The sequence below is a fragment of the Symphalangus syndactylus genome, chromosome 6 (genome assembly GCF_028878055.3).
Source record: "Symphalangus syndactylus isolate Jambi chromosome 6, NHGRI_mSymSyn1-v2.1_pri, whole genome shotgun sequence".
Taxonomy (NCBI): Eukaryota; Metazoa; Chordata; class Mammalia; order Primates; family Hylobatidae; genus Symphalangus; species Symphalangus syndactylus.
Window position 1 is genome coordinate 45808106 of NC_072428.2, and position 21920 is coordinate 45830025.

The following is a 21920-nucleotide window of genomic DNA, read 5'->3' on the forward strand; positions in this document are numbered from 1 at the left end:
CTCTGACCTGACCTCAAGGCCTCCTGTGAACCTGATGGCTACAAATACCTGGCCAAGCCCACCTGTCCCTGTAGCTTTTCTTTCCTCCTCAGTGAGGATCTGTAAACAGTGCTAAGGGTCACCACCTTTGCCCCCTGGCCTTCTTTGCCCTTTTTTTTGTAGCTGGTGACTTGTACTCAATCAGGCCTTATGGCTTATGGCCTTAAGGCTCAGCAGTTGTGTCCCAGGGTTTTCACCATGAAGGGGAGAGATCCCTCCCACTATCCCCTCCCTGTCCCCATGTGTCACTATTACTGAGAACACAAAACACGGTGGCCCTGTACTCTCACCACAATTTCAGTGAACTGTCCTGTTGTTATTCACTTTCTACTACAGCCCCTCCCTCTGAGGCTGGGCCTGAGTGAACAACATTCACAGGCTAGACCCTTTCCCAAGAGGTTTCTAGATCCTTCTGCAAACAGACTTCTGCCACCACAATTGCTCTGGACCATCCAAATACACGTGAATCCGACAGTCCTGGTGCTCAGAACACTAGGCTGTCCCACTAAGACCATGCCTCTGGTATAGTCTTGCAAGGGAAAGCTCTGTCCAAGCAGTCTCTCCACAGACATATTTAGAAATATTTTTCTTTCTGTCTAGCTGTCAGCAGCTGAAATCATGCAGCCCAATTTGTTAAACGTTTTCTGCCCAGGGGATAGGATTTTGGGGAGTTGCATGTTCTTCTCATATCCTTCAGGACTGAAAATTATGTTTTTAAATAGGAAAAAAATGTGAATGTAAAACAGATGTTTCCCAATATTATACAGTAATATGGTAAATACTTGTGATAGAACATTAAGTTAGAAAAGCAGTCCACAAGAACATGGTTTCAACTATGTAAAAATAAAGCAAATGAAATAAAATCAATAAAAACCTGAGCATAGAAGTAAGTTGCAGTACAATAACGAAAAACACCACTTTAGATTCTGGGGAAAACCCTCTCAGCTCAGGAGGGCCTGTCCTGTTTCTCCAACAGGCTTCCCACTGCTCCATTTCTGCCTCACAGACATCTGAGTATGCATTGGTCAGTAGAAAAGAGACCTTGAGTAAGAATCTGATTTGATCCAAGGTAAAGAAAAGCTACAACAGCAAAGCTGGAGTGCTTCAGGTTGCTTTGGAATAGGATGGATGGGAAGAAGCAAGAATATGGAATGTGAGGAAAGGGTTTAAATGGAGAAGGGGACCTTAAAGCTTGACAATAGGTCAGGGCCAAACCTGAAAGACAGGCAATGAAAAATTCCCTGGGGGAAGGAGGGGACTGTATATTAAATTACAATTGTTTTGTGTTGTGTGCTATGCTGTAATACCCCTCCGTTAACCCCACATCTTCAGGAAAAACACTTGGGGGAATCAATGGGAAGTCTGTCTTGGCAAACTGCAATATGGACAGATATAAGAGCTGTTGTAAAACAAGCCCTCTTGTAACAGCTAGGATAGGATAGGCCATAGCAAGCCTCTTAAGAAAGAAACAAAGCAGTTCAATACATCAAAGGTATGTTTCTTGCATATATCGCTAGCCAATGCATGTGAGGCAGCTCTCTTGCATGGCTCTCCTCCAGACAGTGACTCAGAGGTTCATGCAGATTCATTCTGCATTTCCAGCGTCAGAAGTCTTTCACTACTGGATATGTGGGGAGAAGAGAGGTAATGTGGTCAATAACACTGCTAAAGCAGCATCTAGAAGGAAACATATACCATTAAGTCAATATATTAAAAAATAAGAAAGGTTAAAAACCAATGATCTGGCTGGGCACGGTGGCTCACGCCCGTAATCCCAGCACTTTGGGAGGCTGAGTCGGGCAGATGATCTGCTGTAGGGAGTTTGAGACCAGCCTGGCTGAAATGTTGAAATCCCATCTCTACTAAAAATACAAAAATTAGCCGGGCATGGTAGTGAGTGCCTGTAATCCCAGCTACTCTGGAGGCTGAGGCAAGAGAACTGCTTGAACCCAAGAGGTGGAGGTTGCAGTGAGCTGAGATCGCACCACTGCACTCCAGCCTGGGCAACAGAGCAAAACTCCATCTCAAAAAAAACAAAAACAAAAACCAACCAATGATCTGAGTTTTCAACTCAAAAAGCTAGAAAAACGGCCAGGCATGGTGGCTCACACTTGTAATCCCAGCACTTTGGGAGGCCAAACCTGGAGAATTGCTTAAGCCAAGGAGTTTGAGACAAGCCTAGGTAACATAGTGAGACCCTGTCTCTATGTAAGAAAATCTTTCTTTAAAATACATTTTTAAATAACAGGAAAAAAGCTAAAACAAAAACAAAAAACAGAAAATTAACACCCTCAAAAAATAGAAGAGAAGAATACAGAGCAGGATCAATGAAATAGAAAACAGACATTTAATAGAGAAAATCAACAAAGTCAAAAGTTTATTCTTTGAATAGGTTAATACACTTAATAAACTCCTAGCAAGACAATTCAAGAAAAGAGAGAGCAAGAGAAAGAAAAACATAAATACAAAAACCAAGCTTGAAAAAGAGAATATCACTACCTGCCTTACAAACATTAAAAAGATAACGAGAGGATGTTGGGAAAAACTTTATGCCAATAGATCGGCATTCTATACACCAATATTTATGCCAGTAAATTAGAAAATCTAAGTGAAACATATGTTTCTTAAAATACAATTTGCCAAAATTGCCACAAGAAGAAATTTTAAAATACCAATAGCCCTATATCTATCAAAGAAATCAAATCTGAAATTAAAACTGTTTCCAAAAAGAAAACTATATGCCCATATGGCTTCACAAAAATTTAATGGATAATTAATCCTGGCCTGCAGAGGTGTGTCCAGAAAATAGAAGAAGGAAAATATTCAAACTCATTTTATAAGGCCCACAAAACATTGATACCAAAAGCTCAGAAACATATTACAAGAAAGGAAAATTACCGGACAACACCTTAGGCTGGGAAATTTAGAGAAGCACATGTGAGCCAACTTGGTGAGCAACAACAGTCTCCACCACAGTTCACTCTTCTGGCCATTAAATATCCCTTTGTTCCCTTCATCCTGAAGGTAGAGCATCTTCCACCACTCCTCACAGAAGACAATCCAAAGTCCAATCTATTATAGCATTGCATTTCTTAGTCCTCTCTATCAGGAAAAGACATGGCTTCTCTTACACCTGTGAACTGAAAAGTCAAGATGTCTGCCTCATATCCGTGTGATATGGGTTGCCTGTGTCCCCACCCAAATCTCATCTTGAATTGTAGCTCTCATAATTCCCACATGTCATGAGAGGGGCTTGGTGAGAGCTAATTGAATCATGGGGTTGGGTCTTTTCTCAGGCTCTTCTCATAATAGTGAATAAGTCTTACAATATCTGATGGTTTTATAAAGAGGAATTCCCCTGCACAAGCTCTCTTGCCTGCTGACATGTAAGATGTCCCTTCGCTCTTCCTCTGTCTTCCACCATGATTGTAAGGCCTCCCCAGCCATGTGGAACTGTGAGTCCATTAAACCTCTTTTCTTGTAAATTACCCAGTCTCTGATATGTCTTTATTAGCAGCATGAGAACAGACTAACTCACCGTGACAGCATACAAACACGTGATAATAGAACAAGAACAGGATAACTACAATAACAGGAACACGATAACTCCCATTCAGAAAGGGGAAGACTGAGAGACCTACAGTAGTCACTGCCTGTGACAGTGCTGGAATACCAATGGGCAGATATTATAAAACCTGCCTAGCCTAGAGCAGGAACGCCCTCCTCCACTATTCTTTGTGATCCTTGGCATCACACTCTGAGGGGCTTCCTCCTGGACCCTGATACTGCTTGACCACATGTAAAGAGGGAGTTAGGGAGAATACTCTCTTTAGAGAAGGTGCAACTTCCTACCAGAGGTTACTTTAAGGCTTAGCTAACGGACTCATGCTTTTTATATAGCCTTGTGGTTTCTTTGACAATACTGTTTCCTCAAAAATTTGGTAAGCATCTGATCTATTTGCCAATATCCACACTCAAGGTTGCTTTTGTAAGATACAGTTTTCCAACTTGCTTTACCTTTCGCCTTCTTGTCCCCCTGCTTCCTCTCTCTTTCAGTATGATAGTGTCTACCTTGAAGCTAGCTAGAACAAAGGAATGCACCTTTAATCAGATATTTTCTTTTTTTTTTTTTTTCCTTTTTTTCTGAGGCAGGATCTTGCTCTGTCGTCCAGGGTGGAGTGCAGTGGCACGATCATGGCTCGCTGTAACTTCAACTTCCCGGGCTGAAACAATCCTCCCACCTAAGCCTCCCAAGTAGCTGAGACTACAGGTGTGCACCACCTTGCCCAGCTAGTTTTTTAATTTTTTTGTAGGGACGGGGTTTCACTATATTGCCCAGGCTAGTCTTGAACTCCTGGACTCAAACAATCCTCCCACTTCAGCCTCTCAAAGTTCTGGGATTATAGGCGTGAGCTGGGATTTTAATCAACTGAGACATTTTCTCGGGCCTTATTATGCAAAGCCTTTTGAATGACCATCTCTTACTATCCGGAAACTAGAAACAGTCAATTTTTTCAATTCTACAGGCCTCAATATTCTGAATTTTCTCTAATTTAGTTAATTTCTGCTGGCAAACAGGCAACTCTTTTTTAAACTTTTTAAAATTTAGACATAATTCACACACCATGATATTCACTGTTTTTAAAGTGTACAGCTCAGTGGTATTTAGTATACTTACAAAGCTGTGCAACCATCACCACTATCTAATTTCAGAATATTATCACCAGCCCCAAAAGAAACCTTGGAACCATTAACAGTCACTCTCCATTTACCACTTCTCGTCTCTCCTAGAAACCATTAATCTACTAACTGTAGATTTGGATATGGATTTGCATATTCTAGACATTTCAGATAAATGAAATAATACACAGCCTTTTGTGTCCAATTTCTTTTAGTTAATGTTTTCGAGCTTCAGCCATGTTGTAATGAGAATCAGTACTTTATTTCTTTATATGGATGAATCATATTCCATTGTATAGATACTCTATATTTTTTAATCTGTTCATCTGTGGATGGACATGAGGGTTGTTTCCACTTTTGAGCTATTATAAATAATTGTGCCATGAAAAATTATATACAGATTTTTATGGGAATGTGTGTGTTTTATAGCTCTTAGGTACCTAAGAGTGGAATTGATAGGTCATACAGGAATTGTATGTTTAACATTTTGATGAACTTTCAAACTGTTTTCCAAACTAGTAACACCGTATGACTTCCCAGCAGCAGTGTATAAGGGTTCCAATTTCTCCACATCCTCACCAGGGCTTGTCATTGTCTCTAATCACAGTCATGTTAGTGAGTAGGAAGTGGTATCTCATTTTAGGTTTAATTTGCATTTCCCTAATGACTAATGATTTTGAGCATCTTTTCATGTGCTTCTTGTCCATTTGTGTATCTTATTTGGAAAAAAACATCTATCAAATCCTTTGTGCATTTAAAAATTAGGTTATTTCTTTTTATTATTGAGTTATAATAGTTCTTTATATATTCTGGATACTAGATGTTTATCAGATACACATGACTTGCAAATATTTTCTCAAGTTCTGAGTTGTCTTTTCACTTTATAGTGTTCTTTGAAACACTTAATGGTGTCCTTTAATTTTGATGAAGACTATTTTTTCTTTTGTTGCTTGTGCTTTTGGTATCATATGTAAGAAATCATTGCATAATCCAAGGCGATGTATACCTATGTTTTTTTTCTAAGAGTATTATACTTTTAGCTCTTAAGTTTAGATCTTTGATAATTTTGAATTAATTTTTGTGTACAGTGTGAGTAGTAGTCCAACTTCATTCTTTTGCATGGATATCCAGTTTTCTCAGCTCCATTTGTTGAAGAGACTATTCATTCCCTATTGAATGGTCTTGGCACCTTTACTGAATATCAATTGGCTATAAATACGTGGGCTAATTTCTGGACTCTCTGTTGATTGATTTATATATCTATCCTTATGCTAGTACCACACTATCTTTATTATTACACTTTGTAGTAAGTTTTGAACCTGAAAGTGTGAATGCTCCGACTTTGTTCTTCTTTCTCAAGATTATTTTGGCTATTCTGGATTCCTTGCATTTCCACATAAATTTTATTATCAGCTTGTCAATTTCCGCAAAAACCTGGCTGGGATTTTCTAATTTCATTCCATTATGGTTAGGGAACACACTTTATATTATTCAAAACCGTACATCAGTTTGTGGAGTACTGCCATCTTACAATATTGAGTCTTCAAATTTGTGAATATGTGATGTCTTTTCATTTATTTAGGTCTTCTTTAATTTCCTTTACCAGTGTTTCATCTTTTTTTAGTGTACAAATATTGCAATTTTTTGTTAAGTTTGTCTCTACATATATTATTCTTTTTGATGCTACTGTAAATGGAATTATTTTCTTAATTTCATTTTTGGATTGTTCATTATTAGTGTACAGAAATACAACCAATTTCTGTATATTAACCTTATATCCTGCAGCCTTACTGAACTCATTGTTAGCTCTAAGAGTTTTTTTGTGGATTCCCTTGATATTCTATGTTCAATAAGATGTTATCTGCAAGTAAAGATCATTCTACTTCTTTCTTTCAAATATGGATGCCAATTTTTTTCTTGATTAAATTCCCTAACTAGAACCTCCAGTACAATGTCGAATAAAAGTAACAAGAGTGGACATCCTTGTTTTGTTCCTGTCTTGAGGGAAATCTTTTATTTTTTCACCTTTAGGTATGATGTTAGCTGTGAGGTTTTCATATATGCTTTTTAGAAGACTGAGAAAGTTTCTTTCTAATTCCTACTTTATTGTGTGTTTTGACCATGAAAAGGTGCTGGGTTTTGTCAAATGCTTTTTCTTCATCTATTGAGATGATAATGTGGTTTTTGTCCTTTATACTATTAATATGGCATATTACATTTATTGATTTTTGCATGTTGAATCAATCTTGCATTCCTGCCATAAGTCCTACTTTGTCATGGTATAAAATACTTTTTATATGTTGCTGATTCAGTTTCCTGGTATTTTTATGAGGATTTTGCATCTATATTTATAAGGAATATTGGTTTCTGCTTGTGATATTTTGTTCTGCTTTTGATATCAAAGTAATACTGCCTCATAGAATGACTTGGAAAATGTTCTCTCCTCTTATAATTTTTGGAAGTATTTGTGAAGTATTGGGCTTAACTCTTTAATACTAGGTATTATAAAATTCACCAGTGAGGCCATTTGTCATCTACTTTTCTTTGTGGTAAGTACTTTTAATCACTGATTCAATCTCTTTACTTGTTACAGGTCTGTTCTAATTTTCTATTTCTTCTTGAGTCAATTTCAGTAATTTGTGTCTTTCTAGGAATCTGTTCATTTTATCTAGATTATCTAACTCATTAGCACACAAGTGTTCATAATATTGCCTTATATTCCTTTCTATTTTTGCAAGGTCAGTAGCAACATCCCCTCTTTCATTCTTGATTTTAGTAATTTGATTCTCTCTCTCTCTCTCTGCTCTCTCTCTCTCTCTCTGTCAGTCAAGGTAAAGGTCTGTTAATTTTGTTGACCTTTTCAAAGAACCAACTTTTGGTTTTGTTTTTTTCTCTATTCTTTTCTATTTACATTTTATTTCTTTCTGCTCTAATCTTTATTGGTTTCCTCCTTCTGCTTGTTCTGGGTTTAGTTTGCTCTTGTTTTTCTAGTTCCTTAAGGCAGAAGTTTAGGTTACTAATTTGAGGTCTTTGTCTTTTTTTCAATTTGGGTGTTTATAGCTATCATATTCTCTAAGCACTGCTTTGGTTACATCCCATAAGTTTTGGTATGTCATGTTTTCATTTTCATTCATCTCAAAATATTTTCTAGTTTTGTCTGTGATTTCTTCTTTGACTCATTGATTATTCAGAAGTGTTGTTTAATTTCCATATATTTGTGAATTTCCCTCTGTTATTGATTTCTAATTTCATTCTGTGTGGTTAGGAAACATACTTTATATTATTTCAAAACTTTTAAACTTATTGAAACTTGTTTAATGACCTGACATATGGTCTAAACTAGAGAATGCTCCATGTGCACTTAAGAAGAATGTATATTCAGCTGTTTTTGAGTGGAGGGGTCTATTGCTATTAGGTCTAGTATGTTTATATTGTTATTTAGTCTCTATTCCCATATTGATTTTCTGTCTAGTTGCTCTATCCATTATTGAAAGTGGTGTATTGAAGTCTTCAACTATTATTGTATCAATTCTGTCAGTTTTTGCTTCATGTATTTTGGGTCTCTGTTGTTAGGTGCATATATGTTTATAATTTTTATATCTTCTTGACAAATTGATTTATTTATAATTATAAAACTCTTCTTTGTCTCTGATAACAATTTTTGTCTTAAAGTCTATTTTGTCTGATATTAGTATAGCCAATCCAGCTTTCTTTTGGTTACTGTTTGCCTGATATATGTTTTTCCATTCTTTTACCTTGAACCTATTTCTGTTTTTGAATCAAACATGTGTCTCTTATATGCAGCATATAGTTGGATCATGTATTATCCATTCTGCAAGTCTCTGGCCTGTCCTATTCTGAGGTTTTCTTGTAACACTTGCCAAATGCAGAAATAGTAGCCAACACACCTACTAATGTTCTGTTTTTCAGTCTCTTTTCCTAGAGATTCCATATAAGTAAACATGAAGCTTGCCTCCCAAGTTAGATTGGTTAATAATATTTTGGCACAACATAACGTGAATTAACATATTTCTGGTCTCCAACATCAGTCTTCCTCTCAGCACACCATCAGCTATTATAGCAGTGCCCTATTTCAATGTACCTATATCTGTCTTAGTATGATATTTATATTAGTCATAGTATGATAAACTATACCCTAGTAATAAATTAACTCAAAAATCTTAGTGTCTATTCACAATAGCCAAGATTTGGAAACAACCTAAGTGTCCATCAATAGACAAAGGGATAAAGAAAATGTAATACATATACACAATGGAGTACTATTCAGTCATTTAAAAAAATGAGATCCTGTCATTTGCAAAAATATGGATAGAACTGGAGGTCATTATGTTAAGTGAAATAAGCCAGACACAGTTAGACAAATTTCACACGTTCTCACTTATTTGTGAGAGCTAAAAACTGAAACAATTGAATTCATGGAGATAGCAGAATGATGGTTACTGAGGGCTGGAAGGGTAGTTGGTGGGGTGAGGAGGAAGAGAGATTGATCAGTGGGTACAAAAAATAGAAAGAAATAAGATCTAGTATTTGACAGTAGGACAAGGTGGCTGTCGTTAATGATAATTTAATTATATATTTTAAATTACTAAAACTGTGTAATTGGATTGTTTGTAACACAAAGAAAGAATAAATGCTTGAGGTGATGATACTCCATTTACCCTGATGTGACTATTATACATCATATGCACATATCAAAAGATCCTATATACCCCATAAACATATACACCTACTATGTAGCCACAAAAATTAAACATTAAAAAAAAATTTTAAGTTTAAATCTTAGCTGTCTAACCCAACAAAGGTTTATTTCTCACTCATGTCACCATCCAAGGCAGGTCAGGTAACTCTTGTGTGGCTTTCTCCAAGCGGTAAGGGATGTTCACATCTGGCAATTTAGGCATTTCAGAGCTCTTCACTTCTGGAGCCATAGAAAGGAGTAAGAGGAGTGGCTGATAATGCGGCGGGGCCAGGGGGCAGGGGTGTTATTTCCAGGATAGAAAATGGCACAAATTTTTCTGCTTACTTCTGATGGGCTACACATCACATAACTCCAAATCAACTGCAACAGAAATAGGGACTTTATAGGAACACATTGGTATTTGGTGATCACTAGTAGTCTCCACCACATCCCATTCCATAAACAAATCAAAATTTCACCTTTGAAAGGGGAGAGGAGTGTCTAGAGTCAACTATTTTATGAATACAGGCCATGTAGGGTTCTAAGAAGCATCATGATTAAGTGGTATTAGCTCTGGAGCCAGTCCATCTGGGTTCAAATCTTGGATCTGCTGTCTATTAATTATGTCATCTTAGGCATACTTAAGCCCTATAAGCTTTGGTTTCTTCATCTGTAAAGTGGGGATTAAATATTACCTACCTCCTAGGTTTATTGTCAACCTGAAATGAGACATTCCAGTGCAGTACCTAGCATACATTAAATGTATAACAGATATAACCTATTATTAGCTAAAGAGCTAGAAAATAATGGGACATGAAATAAAACCATACAGATAATATTATAACTGTTAATGATATTTCCCTCTGCATGCCTGATTGGAAGTGCTCTTGTCTGGGGGCTCTAAGCAGTGGCAGGAAACAGGAGGCAAGACAGATGAGGCGCTAATAGGCCTACTTATATGAGATGAACACCCATCTGATAATGGTATTAGCTCTCAGAAGTACATTAGTCCAGGCCTGAGAATGCCCCCCTGAGGACTAAGAGAGGAGAGACTTAATTGAAGTTCAATTTAAATCTCAATCACATCCCTACTCACAGGAGAGTAGAGCTGCCTGCCTGGTGGCAAGAAGTTTGGACTCTACTTGGGCTGCCTCTGATATTTCAAACCACTCTGTAGATCTGCGAATCCCAGTGGGAGCGCCTAGAGGGAAAATGGCAAGTGTGAATCTTCCAGCACCATTCTGGGGAGCAGGACTAGGAGCTCTTGTTGCTGCCGCAGCTAAGAGATGATACTACAAGGGGATCAGTGAGATAAAGTAGTTCATCTGAGCTGTGCACAGTCAATCTGCTGTCTGAATTCAGAGTCTTCACCTGAGAGATGATAGCGCCTAGTGGTTAAGAGCACAGGTTCCAGAGTCAGACTTACTGAGTTCAAGTCCTAGCTCCTCCCTTGAGTTGACTGTGTGAATCTAAAGAAGTCACTAAGTCCTTCAAGCCTTAGATTATTCATCTGTAAACTGGGATTTGTATTATTGTCTTGGCTGTCTTCTATTTGCCCTTCCATATGTGCTCTCATCCCTCTCTATCCTGACCTGTGTCCCAGGAGGCTGGCCTATATGAACCATATCCAGGGACTCCTTTACCCTCTGGCTTCTAGTTGCACCCATGAAATGGGAAGGTGGGAGGAGAGTGACATCTTGGTGCTTATTCCCCTGGTACCCACACCGCTGGGTTGCGAAGGGTTGGTTATGACCCTCTCCCAGAGACTGAAACTACTTGCAGGCAGCCTTTGGACAGCTCTTTCCATAGGGTCCAGAAGCCACTACCTCCTCTTTCCCCTTCAGGCCTGGGATGGTAACAGCTCCCACACTCACTAGCCCCAAGATACTGCAGCATCCTTTGTTGCTTTCCCTAAACTCTTCTCACTTAATCCCCTCATTAAATGCTCTTCAATTACCCACTTTTCAATGTGCCAAAATCCTAAATGATAGAATTGTGTGCTTGCAATTATCACCCTTTGAGTGACCAATCAGCTCACAGGGATTCCATTTCTCTGAGCACAGCTCCTATATAAAGCTGAGAGTGCCTGGTGGCCATGCCTATGCTACAAATTCCTTTAACATGATTGGTCCAGGGATATACACCTGACCCAAGATAGGCCAATCAGATTCTCCCACCCCGAAACATGGTATTTGGAACAGGGCGACAATAGGGGCTAGGAGCCAGTAGTGCTGCACCAGGTTTATCCCCAAATCCACCTTCTAAGGGGACAAGATCAGGCAAGAATGGGTTCTTATACTTCCAAGTTTTGATTGTTCAATCCTTCCTCTGACAGGGTATCCATTAGATACTCTATCATCCTTTCAATTCATTTGTTCTTTTTCTAACTAGCTAGATTTGGTTTCTGTTGCTTACAATCTAAAGAACCTCAAAGACTCAGCACCTCATGGAATTTTTATTAGATATATGTAGGGTTTTTAGCAAAGTGCTTAGTTTATGGCAAGCTCTCAATAATTTTATGCATTTATTATCTGTAGAAGCAGAGCTAATAATTGCCTCACAGGTTTTGTGAAAATTAAATGAGTCTGTGCAGTCTCTACTAAACCCTGATCGGCACCCACGTAACTCACATCTGGAAAATTAAGTAAAGGTTCTGAATGAATCTCAATTGGTTCTAACATCCTGCAAGAGAAATAATATTAACAATGCCTGAGACTGATACAGCCCTGGAATGGACATGTTATTTGGTCTGCTTGTGTTTCTTCATTTAGAAATGGTTCTGCCCCTGCTTCCAAGGGAGACTTGTGGGACTGCCACTCAAGTAATAACGGAGGAAGAGGGGCAAATATGATAAGCTGGCCAGACGCCCAAGCAAGGAGCAGTTGGAGTCCTCTGAAGAACAGGCTGGGTCTCTAGGAGAAGTCTCTTCTTCTGAGGTCACAAGCTTAAGGACTCTGAAAACCTGGAGTCTTTGAGATTCTTTCAACATGTGGGAAAAGTGTGCTAGGAAAGAAATTCATCATAGAGAGAAACAGGCCCACAAGAAAGGAAAAGAGAGAAACAGATTCCTGGCAAAATTTTGGGTTTCCTGAGCCAGCTACACTTAAAGCTGAAACCTAGAGTTTTCAGTTATGACCACCAATATATTTCCTTTCTTTCTATGTTGATTTGAGATGGATATCTGTTATGTGTAATTGAAATAGTCCTATTATATAAACCAATCTTCTGAAAAGTTTAGACACTGTCAGAGTTATTACCTTTGTCTTAACAAAAGCCCTGGGAAATAAGCAGGTACAGAAATTTTTCTTCCTATTTTTCTGGCAGAAAAAAAACTCTTATATTAAGAAACATATCCAAATTTACACAGCAAGTCAATGGACCAAAATGGCCAATGAGTCAGGGTCCTGTCAGGGCCAAATTATTTATGGCTTTCATGAGCCCCTAACACTTTTGTCTTCCTGAGCTCTTTCCTCCATAAAATAATGCTTAAAATTATATTTTATGAATTCATGAGTATAAAGACAAATATAATCCAGTTTAGGTTCATTGTTATATATTTTATATTCATTTTTTCTATTTTTAAAAGAAATTAAAATTAATACTTTTTTATAGGCCCTGGTCCCTAATGTGCCTGCTAGATAAGCTGGCTTTCAGTCTTCTTTGCAAAAGAAATTAGAAGACAGTATAGGGATGTGGTGTTTTGGAGGGAATCAGGGGCAAGCCCAACTGCAGCTCCACTGGAGAGACGTGAGGCTTGTGGTCCTGGGCCCGGCTGAGTCGCAGCGGCTGAGCTGGAGGTCAAGGATGCACTCCAGGATAGTTCCATAAAAATACATCATCAGCTCCAACCTGATATTTGACCTAGCCATGGAAAACCTCACTGGCACCTCACTAGATCAGAGCATAGCTGGCACTCTTAAAAACTCTTCCCATGAAAAAGTATCAGGAATGAAAATTTAAGATACATTCCTACCACTTCAAGATGTTCTTATACAAGTCAACAGTCTAGCAGATCAGCTAGTCTCTTTCATCATCAAGCTGACATACTCGAGGCACCAACACAGCAAAGGGCACAACATGTCTCTCTATGAGTATTTTTTTTTTTATTAATTTTTTTTTTTGCACACAAAAACAATAAACATTTTCTAAAAAATACATACAAACAAAAAGATGCGTATCAAACATATTAGGAAGGTTGCACATGGGAAGTCGGGGAATAGAAATGGGGGGTGGGAGTTAAAATAAATGAGAGAGGGACTTTATATGGATCAGTGATAATAACTCAATCCTCTATTTGACAAAGAAGAGGGAGAAGGAAGAGGAAGAAAAAGAAAGTGGGATAAAGGATCAGAAAGGGAGGAAAATAGAAAAAATTAGAGTATGACTCCAGGGTAGACCTGTTTTGTTGTCACTGAGTTGGTTGGTTGGTTTGTCTGTTGTATTTTTCATGTTTCGCCAAGTTGGCCAGACTGGTCTCGAACTCCTAGCCCGAAGTGATCAACCCGCCTCGCCCCCCAGAGTGCCGGGACCACAGGCGTGAGCCACCACGTCCAGCCCCCACATTGCTTCTGGCCTCCGTGGTAGACCTCCCAGACGGAGCGGCCGGGCAGAGGCGCTCCTCACTTCTTCCCAGACACGGGGCGGCCGGGCAGAGGCGCTCCTCACTTCCCAGACGGGGCGGCCAGGCAGAGACGCTCCTCACTTCTTCCCAGACGATAGGTGGCCGGGCAGAGGCGCTCCTCACTTCCCAGACGATGGGTGGCCGGGCAGAGGTGCTCCTCACTTCCCAGACGGGGCGGCCGGGCAGAGGCGCTCCCCACTTCCCAGACGGGGCAGCCGGGCAGAGGTGCTCCTCACTTCCCAGACGATGGGTGGCCGGGCAGAGGTGCTCCTCACTTCTTCCCGGACGGGGCGGCCAGGCAGAGGCGCTCCTCACTTCTTCCCGGATGGGGTGGCCGGGCAGAGGCGCTCCCCACTTCCCAGACGGGGCAGCCGGGCAGAGGTGCTCCTCACTTCCCAGACGATGGGTGGCCGGGCAGAGGTGCTCCTCACTTCTTCCCGGACGGGGCGGCCAGGCAGAGGCGCTCCTCACTTCTTCCCGGATGGGGTGGCCGGGCAGAGGCGCTCCTCACTTCTTCCCAGGCGAGGCGGCTGGGCAGAGGAGCTCCTCACTTCCTCCCAGATGGGGTGGCCGGGCAGAGGTGCTCGTCACCTCCCAGACAATAGGTGGCCGGGCAGAGGCGCTCCTCACTTCTTCCCGGACGGGGCGGCCGGGCAGAGGCGCTCCTCACTTCTTCCCGGACGGGGCGGCCGGGCAGAGGCGCTCCTCACTTCCTCCCAGATGGGGCGGCCGGGCAGAGGCGTTCCTCACCTCCCAGACGATGGGTGGGCGGGCAGAGGCGCTCCTCACCTCCCAGACGATGGGTGGGCGGGCAGAGGCGCTCCTCACCTCCCAGACGGGGCGGCCGGGCAGAGGCGCTCCTCACTTCTTCCCAGACGGGGCGGCCGGGCAGAGGCGCTCCTCACTTCTTCCCGGACGGGGCGGCCGGGCAGAGGCGCTCCTCACTTCTTCCCGGACGGGGCGGCCGGGCAGAGGCGCTCCTCACTTCTTCCCGGACGGGGCAGCCGGGCAGAGGCGCTCCTCACTTCCCAGACGATGGGTGGCCGAGCAGAGGCGCTCCTCACTTCCCAGACAGGGCGGCCGGGCAGAGGTGCTCCTCACTTCCCAGACGATGGGTGGCTGGGCAGAGGCGCTCCTCACTTCCCAGACGATGGGTGGCCGGGCAGAGGCGCTCCTCACTTCCCAGACAGGGCGGCCGGGCAGAGGCGCTCCTCACTTCCCAGACGATGGGTGGCCGGGCAGAGGCGCTCCTCACTTCCCAGACGATGGGTGGCCGGGCAGAGGCGCTCCTCACTTCCCAGATGGGGTGGCCGGGCAGAGGCGCTCCTCACTTCCCAGACGGTGGGTGGCCGGCCAGAGGCGCTCCTCACTTCCCAGACGGTGGGTGGCCGGCCAGAGGCGCTCCTCACTTCCCAGACAGTGGGTGGCCGGGCAGAGGCGCTCCTCACTTCCCAGACGGGGCGGCCGGGCAGAGGCGCTCCTCACCTCCCAGACGATGGGTGGCCGGGCAGAGGCACTCCTCATTTCCAGACGGGGCTGCCGGGCAGAGGCGCTCCTCACTTCCCAGACGATGGGTGGCCGGGCAGAGGCACTCCTCACTTCCCAGACGATGGGTGGCCGGGCAGAGACGCTCCCCACTTCCCAGACCGGGCGGCGGCCGGGCAGGGACTGCAATCCCAGCACCCTGGTAGGCCAAGGCAGGCGGCTGGGAGGCGGAGGCTGCCGCGAGGCCAGACCACGCCACCGCACTCCAGCCTGGGCAACACCGAGCACCGGGTGAGCGAGACTCCGTCTGCAGTCCCAGCACCTCAGGAGGCGGAGGCGGGCAGAGTACTCGGGGTTAGGAGCTGGCGACCAGCGTGGCCAACATGGCGAACGCGTGCCTGCAGCGAAAGGAGCGTGCCGGCAGTCCCAGGCAGTCCGCGGCGCGGGCAGCAGCGAGCCGAGTAGATTGCAGCGTGGGCCCCAGAGGGAGGGAAAGAAGAAAGAGAAAGAAAGAAAGAAAGAAAGAAAGAAAGAAAGAAAGAAAGAAAGAAAGAAAGAAAGAAAGAAAGAAAGAAAGGAAGAAAGAAAGAAATGAAGGAAGTCTATGAGTATTTTTTATACTGTGTGTGTGACCCATTAGTGAGGCATGAAATTAATTCTGTGAGTCACAATAAACTTAAAGAAAAATAAATGTAGGTGGCTGGCAAGATGGTCGAATAGGAACAGCGCCAGTCTGCAGCTCCCAGCAAGATCAACACAGAAGGCAGGTGATTTCTGCATTTCCAACTGAGGTATCCAGCTCATCTCACTGGGACTGGTTAGACAGTGGGTACAGCCCACAGAGGATGAGCTGAAGCAGGGTGGGGTGTTGCCTCACCCAGAAAGTACAAGGAGTCGGGGAACTCCTTCCCCTAGCCAAGGGAAACCGTGAGGGACTGTGCCATGAGGAACAGTGCACTCCAGCCCAGACACTACACTTTTCCCACAGTCTTTGCAATCCAGGTGAGACTCCCTCGGGTGCCTACACCACCAGGGCCCTAGGATTCAAGCACAAAACTGGGGCAGCCATGTGGGAAGACACCAAGCTAGCTGCAGGAGTTTTTTTCATACCCCGGTGGCACCTGGAACACCAGTGAGACAGAACTGTTCACGCCCCTGGAAAGGGGGCTGAAGCCTGGGAGCCAAGTGGTCTAGCTCAGCGGATCCCACCTCCTCAGAGCCCAGCAAGCTAAGATCCACTGCCTTGAAATTCTTGCTGCCAGCACAGCAGTCTGAAGTCCACCCGGGATGCTTGAGCTTGGTTGGGGGAGGGGCGTCCACCATTACTGAGGCTTAAGTAGGCAGTTTTCCCCTCATAGTGTAAACAAAGCCACAGGGAAGTTTGAACTGGATGGAGCCCATCACAGCTCTGCAAAGCTGCTGTAGCCAGACTGCTTCTCTAGATTCCTCCTCTCTGGGCAGGGCATCTCTGAAAGAAAGGCAGCAGCCCTAGTCAGAGGCTTATAGATAAAACTCCCATCTCCCTGGGACAGAGCATCTGGGGGAAGGGGCAGCTGTGGGCACAGCTTCAGCTGACTTAAACTTTCCTGCCTGCCAGCTCTGAAGAGAGCAACAGATCTCCCAGCACAGCGCTCGAGCTCTGCTAAGGGACAGACTGCCTCCTCACGTGGGTCCCTGACTGCTGTGCCTCCCTGACCCCTGTGCCTCCTGACTGGGAGACACCTCCCAGCAGGGATGGACAGACACTTCCTACAGGAGAGCTCTGGCTGACATCTGGCAGGTGCCCCTCTGGGACGAAGCTTCCAGAGGAAGAAACAGGCATCAATCTTTGTTGTGCTACAGCCTCCATTGGTGATAACCAGGAAAATAGGGTCTGGAGTGGACCTCCAGCAAATCCCAGCAGATCTGCAGCAGAGAGGACTGACTGTTACAAGGAAAACTAACAAACAGAAAGGAATACCATCAACATAAACAAAAAGGACGTCCACGCCAAAACCCCATCCGAAGATCACCAACATCAAAGACTAAAGGTAGATAAATCCACAAAGATGAGGAAAAATCAGCGCAAAAAGGCTGAAAATTCCAAAAACCAGAATGCTTCTTCTCCTTCAAAGGATCACAACTCCTCACCAGCAAGGGAATAAAACTGGATGGAGAATGAGTTTGACCAATTGACAGAAGTAGGCTTCAGAAAGTACATAATAACAAACTCCTCCAAGCTAAAGCAGCATGTTCTAACCCAATGCAAGGAAGCTAAGAACCTTGAAAAAAGGTTAGACAAATTGCTAACTAGAATAATCAGTTTAAAGAAGAACATAAATGACCTGATGGAGCTGAAAAACACAGCACAAGAACTTCATGAAGCACACACAAGTAACAATACCCAAATCAATCAAGCAGAAGAAAGGATATCAGAGATTGAAGACCAACTTAATGAAATAAAGCATGAAGAAAAGATTAGAGAAAAAAGAATGCAAAGGAACGAACAAAGCCTCCAAGAAATACGGAACTGTGTGAAAAGACCAAACCTACATTTGATTGATGTACCTGAAAGTGACAGGGAGAATGGAACCAAGTTGGAAAACACTTCGGGATATCATCCAGGAGAACGTCCCCAACCTAGCAAGACAGGCCAACATTCAAATTCAGGAAATACAGAAGATATTCCTCAAGAAGAGCAACCCCAAGACACATAATCATCAGATTTACCAAGGTTGAAATGAAGGAAAAATGTTAAGGGCAGCCAGAGAAAAAGGTTGGGTTACCTGCAAAGGGAAGCCCATCAGAGTAACAGCAGACCTCTCTGCAGAAACCCTACAAGCCAGAAGAGAGTGGAGGCCAATATTCAGCATTCTTAAAGAAAAGAATTTTCAACCCAGAATTTCATATCCAGCCAAACTAAGCTTCATAAGCAAAAGAGAAATAAAATCCTTTACAGAGAAGCAAATGCTGAGAGATTTTGTCACCACCAGGCCTGCCTTACAAGAGCTCCTGAAGGAAGCACTAAACATGGAAAGGAACAACCAGTACCAGCCACTGCAAACATACCAAATTGTAAAGACCATCAACACTATGAAGAAACTGCAATGGGCAAAATAACCAGCTGGCATCATAATAACAGGATCAAATTCACACATAATACTAACCTTAAATGTAAACAGGCTGAATGCCCCAATTAAAAGACACAGACTGGCAAATTGGATGAAGAGTCAAGATCCATCAGTATTCAGGGGACCCATCTCACTTGCAAAGACACACATAGGTTCAAAATAAAGGGAGGGAGGAATATTTACCAAGCAAATGGAAAGCAAAAAAAAGCAGGGGTTGCAATCCTAGTCTCTGATGAAACAGACTTTAAACCAACAAAGATCAAAAGTGACAAAGAAGGGCATTACATAATGTTAAAGGGATCAACGCAACAAGGAGAGCTAACTATCCTAAATATATACGCACCCAATACGGGAGCACCCAGATTCATAAAGTTCTTAGAGACCTACAAAGAGACTTAGATTCCCACACAATAATAGTGGGAGACTTTAACACCCCACTGGCAGATCAACGAGACAGAAAATTAACAAGGATATTCAGGACTCAAACTCAGCTCTGGACCAAGCAGACCTAATAGACATCTAGAGAACTCTCCACCCCAAATCAATAGAATATACATTCTTCTCAGCACCACATCACACTTATTCTAAAATAGATCACATAATTGGAAATAAAACACTCTTCAGCAAATGCAAAAGATGGAAATCATAGCAAACAGTCTCTCAGACCACAGTGAAATCAAATTAGAACTCAGGATTAAGAAACTCACTCAAAACTGCACAACTACATAGAAACTGAACAACCTGCTCCTGAATGACCACTGGGTAAATAACAAAATTAAGGCAGAAATAAATAAGTTCTTTGAAACCAATGAGAACAGACACACAACATACCAGAACCTCTGGGACACAGCTAAGGCAGTGTTTAGAGGGAAATTTATAGCACTTAATGGCCACAGGAGAAAGCAGGAAAGATCTAAACTCAACACCCTAACATCGCAATTAAAAGAACTAGTGAAGCAAGAGCAAACAAATTCAAAACCTAGCAGAAGACAAGAAATAACTGAGATCAGAGCAGAAATGAGATAGAGACACAAAAAAAACCCTTCAAAAAAAATCAATGAATCTAGGAGCTGGTTTTTTGAAAAGATCAACAAAATAGACCACTATCCAGACTAATAAAGAAGAATAGACAGAAGAATCAAATAGACACAATAAAAGATGATAAAGGGGATATCACCATTAATCCCACAGAAATATAAACTACCAAAAGAGAATACTATAAACACCTCTACGCAAATACACTAAACAATCTAGAAGAAATTGATAAATTCCTGGATACATACACCCTCTCAAGACTAAACCAGGAAGAAGTCAAATCCCTGAATAGACCAATAACAAGTTCTGAAATTGAGGCAGTAATGAATAGCCTACCAACCAAAAAAAGCCCAGAACCAGACAGATTAACAGCCAAATTCTACCAGAGGTACAAAGAGGAGCTGGTACCATTACTTCTGAAACTATTTCAAACAATAGAAGAAGAGGGAATCCTCCCTAACTCGTTTTATGAGGCCAGCATCATCCTGATACCAAAACCTGGCAGAGACACAACAGAAAAAGAAAATTTCAGGCCAATATCCCTGATGAACATTGTTGGGAAAATCCTCAATAAAATACCAGCAAACCAAATCCAGCAGCACATCCAAAAGCTTATCCACCACGATCAAATCGGCTTCATACCTGGGATGCAAGGCTGGTTCAACATATGCAAATCAATAAATGTAATCCATCACATAAGCAGAACCAATGACAAAAACCACATGATTATCTGAATAGATGTGGAAAAGGCCTTCGATATAATTCAGCACCCCTTCATGCTAAAAACTCTCAATAAACTAGGTATTGATGGAACGTATCTCAAAATAAAAAGAGCTATTTATGACAAACCCACAGGCAATATCATACAGAATGGGCAAAAACTGGAAGCATTCCCTTTGAAAACCGGCACAAGACAAGGATGCCCTCTCTCACCACTCCTATTCAACATAGTATTGGAAGTTCTGGCCAGGGCAATCAGGCAAGAGAAAGAAATAAAGGGTATTTGAATAACAAGAGAGGAAGTCAAATTGTCTCTCTTCACAGATGACATGATTGTATATTTAGAAAACCCCATCATCTCAGCGCAAAATCTCCTTAGCTGATAAGAAACTTCAGCAAAGTCTCAAGATACAAAATCAGTGTGCAAAAATCACAGTCATTCCTATACACCAATAATAGACAAACAGGGCCAAATCATGAGTGAACTCCCATTCTCAATTGCTACTAAGAGAATAAAATACCTAGGAATAGAACTTACAAGGGATATGAAGGACCTCTTCAAGGAGAACTACAAACCAATGCTCAAGGAAATAAGAGAGGACACAAACAAATAGAAAAACATTCCATGCTAATGGATAGGAAGAATCAATACCGTGAAAATGGCCATGCTGCCCAAGGTAATTTATAGGTTCAATGCTATCCCCAACAAGCTACCATTGACTTTCTTCACAGAATTCGAAAAAACTACTTTAAATTTCATTTGGAACCAAAAAAGAGCCCATATAGTGAAGACAATCCTAAGCAAAAAGAACAAAGCTGGAGGCATCATGCTACCTGACTTCAAACTATACTACAAGGCTACAGTAACCAAAACAGCATGGTACTGGTACCATAATAGACATATAGACCAATGGAACAGAACAGAGGCCTCAGAAATAATGCTACACATCTACAGCCATCTGCTCTTTGACAAACTTGACAAAAACAAACAATGGGGAAAGGATTCCCTATTTAATAAATAGTGTTGGGAAAACAGGCTAGCCATATGCAGAAAACTGAAAATGGACCCCTTCCTTACACCTAATACAAAAATTAACTCAAGATGGATTAAAGACTTAAATGTAGGACCTAAAACCACAAAAACCCTGGAAGAAAACCTAGGCAATACCATTCAGGACATAGGCATGGGCAAAGACTTCATGTCTAAAACACCAAAAGCAATGGCAACAAAAGTCAAAATTGACAAATGGGATCTAACTAAACTAAAGAGCTTCTGCACAGCAAAAGAAACTACCATCAGAGTAAACAGGCAACCCTCAGAAAAAACAACCCCATCAAAAAGTCAGCGAAGGATATGAACAGACACGTCTCAATAGAAAACATTTATGTGGCCAATAAACATATGAAAAAATGCTCATCATCACTGGTCATTAAAGAAATGCAAATCAAAACCACAATGAGATACCATCTCACACCAGTTAGAATGGTGATCATTAAAAAGTCAGGAAACAACAGATATTGGAGAGGATGT

General features: G+C 42.2%; 1 long non-coding RNA gene across 2 annotated transcripts in view; it reads right to left on the reverse strand.

Annotated features, from left to right (window-relative positions):
* Window positions 1-21920, reverse strand: part of LOC134736882 (uncharacterized) — a 145338-nt gene that overhangs the window by 3112 nt on the left and 120306 nt on the right. Inside the window, exon 4 of one of the 2 annotated variants that reach the window (XR_010121317.1) lies at window positions 13538-16992. The exons of the other annotated variant lie outside the window; for it this stretch is intronic. This is a non-coding gene — a long non-coding RNA (uncharacterized lncRNA). Of the gene's footprint in view, window positions 1-13537; window positions 16993-21920 lie in introns of those variants that run through there. 2 annotated transcript variants of the gene reach the window in all.